This window comes from Rhipicephalus sanguineus, chromosome 5, assembly GCF_013339695.2.
Source record: "Rhipicephalus sanguineus isolate Rsan-2018 chromosome 5, BIME_Rsan_1.4, whole genome shotgun sequence".
Classification (NCBI taxonomy): domain Eukaryota; kingdom Metazoa; phylum Arthropoda; class Arachnida; order Ixodida; family Ixodidae; genus Rhipicephalus; species Rhipicephalus sanguineus.
Genome location: NC_051180.1, coordinates 128,402,168 through 128,409,562, shown reverse-complemented (window position 1 = coordinate 128,409,562; position 7,395 = coordinate 128,402,168).

Sequence of the window (7,395 nt, the reverse complement as noted above, 5' to 3'; positions counted from 1 at the left end):
AGTACCGCGACCATCCTGCGCGCCGCCATATTTGGTCCAGCGCGACCGAAGCGGCGGCGGTACGGTGCTGATTTCACGTGGAGTAACGCATGTTTTACGCATTGCGTGCGCTTTTGCAGCCCCGAATGAAGCATACCGTTGTCTCTGACTGATTAGGAAAGAAATAGCGGCAGTTTTCACTTGCCTACATGCGCACGCACGCGTACTAACGCGATAAAGAAATGCGAGCTGCGCGGCGTTTACGCGCTCGGCTGTCTGCATTTATTAAATGCGAAGCTTTTCTTAACGAATTTCTGCGACTTTGTACGTATCTATCTATCTATCTATCTATCTATCTATCTATCTATCTATCTATCTATCTATCTATCTATCTATCTATCTATCTATCTATCTATCTATCTATCTATCTATCTATCTATCTATCTATCTATCTATCTATCTATCTATCTATCTATCTATGTAGCCACCCCCGACTTTGTGCTGTCCTGGCTGCTTCGTTAATGGGATGTACACCGAATTTGGTATGGCATAACATGACTGTATGACGAATATAAATTACAGGTGACAACATGAAAATATTGACATGCATGTCATGAACGGCATGAGTTACATGCCATGCTCATGGTGCACTCACGGCCGCTTCGATAGCTTGATGCACAACAAAATTGGTATGGCGTACGTGACAAGAGTGTATGACGAACATAAGTGACTGGTTATAACGTGCAAATCATGAGAGACATGCCATGTAAAACATGATTTACATGACATGCTCTCGGGGCGCTCGCGGTCGTTTAATGAAATGCATACATGCCAAAATTTTTATGACGAGCTATTTCTGTATGACGAACGTTAGTGATAGGTGGTAACATGAAAATCAACACTTCCATGTCATGTACGGCATGATTTACTTGCCACGCTTATGCTGCGATGGCGGGCGGTTCGCTAGTTTGAAATGCACCCAAATTGGTATAGCGTGAGGTGACTGTATGACGAACACGAATGACAAGTGGTAACGTGAAAATCATGAATTGTGTGTCTGTATGGCATGACTTCGATGGCACGCTATGCTCGCGGCCATTTCGTTAGCTTGATATATACCAAGATTGGTATTGCGCGCCCTGACTGTATGACGAACATGAATGACAGGTGGTAGCATGAAAATAATAACATGCACGACATTTACGGCATGATTTGCATTACACTGTCTTGGCGCGCTTCCGACCGTTTTGTTAACTGGACGTATAGAAAATTTGGTATGGCATGACATGGGTGCGTGACGAACATAAATTACAGGTCATGCGTTGTATATACCAGAATATACGTACGTTTGTTTCGCGTTGTGATTCAACATGTATGCATGTCAAACATGCATTGTATAGTGAACTAGATCTTACATGACATGCGTACCATTATTTTCATGTTACCGCACGGTATTTATGTTTGTCATACAGTCACGTCACGCAATACCGATTTTGGTGCATATCAAACAAGCGAACCGGCCGCGAGAGCATCATGAGCATGGCATGTAAATCATGCCTTACATGATATGCGTACTATTACTTTCATGTTACCGCAGGGTATTTATGTTCGTCATACAGTCACGTCACGCAGTACCGATTTTGGTGCATATCAAACAAGCGAACCGGCCGCAACAGCATCATGAGCATGGCATGTAAATCGTGACTTACATGACATGCGTGCCATTGTTTTCATGTTACCGCCTGCTATTTACGTTCGCATTACGGTCACGTCACGCAATACCGATTTTGGTGCATATCAAGCAAGCGAACCGGCCGCGAGAGCATCATGAGCATGGCATGTAAAGGCCTTACATGACATGCATACCATTATTTTCCTGTTACCGCAGGGTATTTATGTTCGTCATACGGTCACGTCATGCAATACCGATTTTGGTGCATATCAAGCAAGCGAACCGGCCGCGAGAGCGTCAGCCATTATTTTCATCCTACTACCTGTTATTTGTGTTCGTCATACGTCAGGCAGTACCAATCTGTAGGAGTCAGTTTTCATGGCGCACTGATCATTATATGTGATCCCAAAGGCGTCAGTTTTACGCCAAACACAATAAAGTGCCGCCCGGCAATGTTATTGTGCATGAACCTGCTGCGACAACCACGCGAAACAAGCTGCACTAGTTCAGGGTAGGCGCACACAATCCCCGAAACAACATTCGCGAATGCTTACCTCACAAAGGCGGGTATCAGTCGTGGGAACAAATTTTTCCCGCCTTATTCTGTGCAGCCACACAGCCCGTCGTTTGGCATCCTTTTTCCCGCTGAGAATGGCAAAGAGGGCCTTGCCCGTTTCCCGCCGGTTGCTGCAACCAAAAGCGCAGCACCCGGGCATTCTTCGATGCCTCGATAGGCTTTCGATGAAGTCTCAAAACGATACGGGATGTCGTAATGTTCCTGCACGCTTTCCTGAGCCTATAAAAACAATCGCCCTCCAAAGCGCCGTGAGTCTGCGGCCGGGAGACACTAGCGAGGCGAGCGAGCTGGACCATTTATGTGGCGAAGCCGCCGAAAGGGCGCGGCGGCGAAGAGAAAAGGAACGCGGTACTTTTCCCGTTCCAGTGACTTTAGAAGCGCTAGACTTACTGCGCCATCTACGCGCGAGTAATCAAAGCTTCAAAAGCTGATCGCGTCGCTTCTAGTTGCTAGTTGTCAAAGCTGTAAAATTCGACAAAAATGTAGTAGTGCTCAGTTCACCTGACGCTGTCAGTAGGCTCAGGGGAATTCAAGCACGTAAAAACACATCTTTGTTTGAAATTGTGCTGCGCTAGGTTTTGTGTAAGTTTTGGGCGCAGTAATACAAGTATTTACAGAAATGCAGGGATGCGTTCGGTAGATATGGGAGTGTGCGAAACCAAGCATCGATATCGAAAACAACGCTGCCTTACCGTCCCTGGTCTATCAACGAAGCGAGAACATCTAGAATATCCGAAGCGTAAACCAGCTGCATGATTTATTGGGAACCAGCGAGTTCTCCAAGACCGCAGGACGACGCAACAGGTGCGAAGCGGGCAGCCGTTACTTAGAGAAACGCTTTAACGAACCTTTATGAGCGTGTACACGTGTTTCGTTTACGCTGCATGTTTGCATAGCTTTTATTTCGTTACCATCTAAGTCCATACCTCGGAGCGAGGGGCAGACGATTCGCCTGCATCGGTCTGTCTGTCGGGCTGGGGCCTGCGTCAGTTCTGATCAGCTGTAATGGCGTCGTTTTTGTTATTTTAGGTATAAAAAATGGCGTTGTTGGCTCTTTTTCTTCCTTAGGCAACCACTTGCATTTCGAAGGTGAAATTCTGCAGGTAGCATTAACTTCATCTATACTGCCTCTAAATCGGCTTCTTGAGTTGTTCAAAATCTTGTTGCAGCTGGCCTATAACGACCTGCGGTTCTTTGACAAGAGCCTCAACCTAATGGCACGGGTAGCTTCTCATTTCACCACCAGAGCGAGAGAAAGATAGAGATGGAACTTCGCCGAAATAGACTGTGCTTGGTTACTGCGAGTGGATGGCCCCTACCGATTTTGCGGCGAGCCGGGTCTGATCAAGAAAATCCAGTTAGAAGAGTCGTGCCACCCACATAGTTGTTGAGAGTGTCGTTAAGTAGCGGCCATACGGCTCCTCGAGGACGCTACGTGCACTAGCAACAAGTCGAGCGACGGGTAGACGCGGTTAAAGTAAGCTAAAAGAGAGCTGCGAAATGGCTTTCTCCCTAACTGCCGCCATGCATTGTGGTGAGGCGCCGACTTATTCTGACAATCAGGGGCACAATTCAGGTTGGGACAGTCCAGGTTCTGGTTCTCCGAGTCTCCACAGCACGGCGCTACTGTCACATTCAATGTAGCAGCCGCAGCAGTGGCAGTGTCGCGTCATATTGCGCGCAAGAATGCCCATTCCGTTCTTTAATCGATCGCGTGAACCTTATGCAGACCAGCGACATCGTGCGATTAAGACATCGGCATACCAACATGCGGGCAAAGCCACCGTTTGGACCCGTCATCTGCCTAAAGATAGACTGCGTGAATGCGAAAGGCGCACGAAGTGCGTCTTTGCTAGGCGTTCCAAAGGATCTTGCTTTGGTTCATAAGCAAATTCACTTGCGAATGGAAGCTGCATCTGCCATTCAACGTGTCGTTCCTCAGCAGGCTGAGCTGCATGGGACGATCACAAGTACATTAGAATACATGGCTAATCTATTTGGAAGCTTCAAAAGTTTTATTTATAAGAACCTCGTGATTTCGCGGTATAATGGTCACCACAGGACTATAGTAGCGAAGATTGAACCGACATTACCAGTCTTTATTCAAGATTAGCCAAGACTAGCCATCACACAACCAGCATTAAAGGGGCCCTGCAACACATTTTGAGCATGGTCACAAAAGGCTGCTGATCAGTCGAGGCTCTTGAGGACACGTGAGCCAAACATTATAGCGCAGCACGCGGTCTGGAATTCACAATTCTCAAAGTCAGCTCATCTGTCGACAAATGATGCCATAAACCCAAATGGCAGTGCCATGAACCCAAAGTCCACGGCCATTGGCTAATTTGAGCGTCCTTAGCTGCATACTTAGGCCGCCGCGGGATGCCGCCATGTACCCACGCGCTCACTCGCGATCACACTGAAAGTAAACCGCGCGTTCGAAGAAAAGTTACACAATCTCCCACTAAAGGGAACCATGCGGCAAAGCGCATGGGTCGACTTAAAGTTTCGTTCATCACGGGCACGTTGCCTGATGTTAATGCGTCCTTACAAGTGGAGCACACCATGAATTCACTGTAGTTGCTGTTGCCGTTACTCGTGCCGAACTCTTGCTGGGGCACGCCACGCGGGTTCATCGCGCGTCCGCAGAATTTCGTTCCCCGACGCCGTCACGTGATTGCTGAGAGAGTGCAAGGGGGAGAGGCCTCAGCGTCTTACCCAGCCCCTTACACAGGCCCGAACGCGCTAGCGCGTGCCAGCACACACGGTTTTGTCTGCGTTACGCCAGGCTAGGACAGCATACGGCAGTCCGGGCCCTCAAGGTGCTCTGCACGTATCATCATCAAGGCGGTCGAACAACAAGAGGAAGAAGACTTCTCCTTGGCGCGAGCGCGCGCTCAGATGGCTATGCTAAGTGGGACGGTCGCCAATGGAACTACGGACAGAGCCCAGCGCAAAAGCTGCTTCGCATCTAAAAAAAAAAAGAAAAGAAAGTGCTAAATGTCATGACGCGCACTCACGAAAGCTTCTTTCCTCCTTGTTACCCCCACCCGCTCCCCTGCGTAGCTCTCAGCGAGCTCTCTAGTACGAAAGGAGAGAGAAAGCGCTTAAAGCGTGTGGCACATCCCTGGAACTCCGGTCGTACTTGACCGATATGGAAAAAAAATTGCGGCAGCCGATTCGTGAAGCAATAAACTTCTTTATTGAAGCCATTTGATGATTACTTGGAAAAGTGTTGCAGGACCCTTTTAACCACTAGCCAACAGTAGCGGGCACTAGGCAACACTAACTGAAAGTAAACATTGCACACTGCTAGACAACGGCAAGGAAACATTAACAAGTGGTGGTAGCCCCAAACTGAAAGTTAATCCATATAACCTAGCGCCAGCCAACATTAATCACTAGTCAGCCACCACACTTTCCAATATTAGCAAGAACTAGGCAGTTATTGGCCAAGACTAGCCATATCAGCCAACATTATCTAGTGCTAGTCAACAGTTAGCCAAAACTAGTCACCGTTAAAAAAACACTAGCCGACAATTGGCCAACTGGTGTTAGTGTATGCGCGCAAATACGGTCGGTACAGGCCATGGCATGTATGTCACGTAATTGATGTTATGTCACGCGTATTGAGATATACTGCCTAAAGAAATGACTGCGATGACACATTGAAGTGATGAAGAATCCTTGAACAGGAGGGTATCACTGGAGCCTGCGTTTCGACAGGTGGACTTGTCTTCGTCAAGGCAGCAACATCTTCAAGTTGCTGCCTTGACGAAGACAAGTCCACCTGTCAAAACGCAGGCTCCAGTGATACCCCCCTGTTCAAGAATTCTTCATCACTTCAAGCTTCCGCCTTACCCTGAGCTTCGTGCTTGTTTATATTTGCAATGACATTATTTGTGTCAGGCCATTCCTGGCATGTCGTTGATATCATTAATTAGTACATGTTTGTCATGAATACATGTATGTTATGATAAACACTCGCCGGTAACATTTTTGGCAATTCGTATTTATCCGATAAACTCCGATTTTAACAGCCAATACGAACCTGCCCCGTTCTTTGTCGAAAAGACATTTCTAAGCGGTCATTGATACATCGGCCAATTTGGCCGAAGTAAATTGTACCTTACGTCTGTAGTATCTCGTAGACCGCACCCACCGCACATTTAACAAAGGGTTTGTCGCGCACGAAGCGAGAGTCAACATATGCAGGGCCCCCGGGAGCGCGAGACCGCATATTGATATACAGGCCTTTGGCGGCACTGGTGCGCGCCAGACGACATCGAATATACCTACTTCGTAATCTGTGATTGCGTCTATTACAACAAGCTTTCATACTTCCCCTCCCCCCCGCTCCCTCGTTGGTGGAGTCCAAAGGACATGTATCGCAATAGATGAAAAAAAAACGATCATAAAGCGATGACGCGCTTCGCACAATGGCCTGCTTTTCGACCCTGGCTTTCCTGAAGTAAAGATGGGAAGTTCTTGGAATGCACCCACTTATTAGATGCGAAGTATCTTAAGGCCGAGCTCAATCCGGTGGTGGTGGTGTGCGGCGTGACCACCCTTACTGCGCATGCGCATACCCTCTCCACACACCTCCTCTCCAATTTCCCTCCCCGCTTTCCCTCTCCACTTTCCCTCTCCCCTGCCCCTTTCCACTCTTCCTCTGAAACGCGGGCTAGACATGCCGAAATTCTCTCCTGCGCAACGCCGCGATGAGCTCAAGCGCATGCGCGTCCCCTCCCCTTCTCTCTCCCCTCCTACGCTGCCCCCCTCTCGCCCGCCTGTCGACCGCGTTCCCCGCTCGCCCTGTGAGAATCAACGGCCAGGTTAGATGGAAGATACGACGCGCGTAGCGTCCCTCTTCGCGTTCCACGACGCGAGGTCGGTAGCATGCCCAACGAACGCCAACGGAACGCGATCGTGCAAGTGCTACGGCTTCGCATCGCCTCATGGTCCCCTTTAGCGGGAGATGGTGTAATTTTTGATTAAAGGGGGCAGCCGCCCCATCTGTCCCCTCGTGCGCCGGCCTATAGTAATACGCAAAAACACAGGTATATTTATGGAAGTGTTTGTGTTTGCGTGTGTCTGTGTTCGTGCGTTCGAATCTTCCAGACAACTAAAATGCGCTTCGTGTGTTCTGATGTTTTCATGTTCAGAT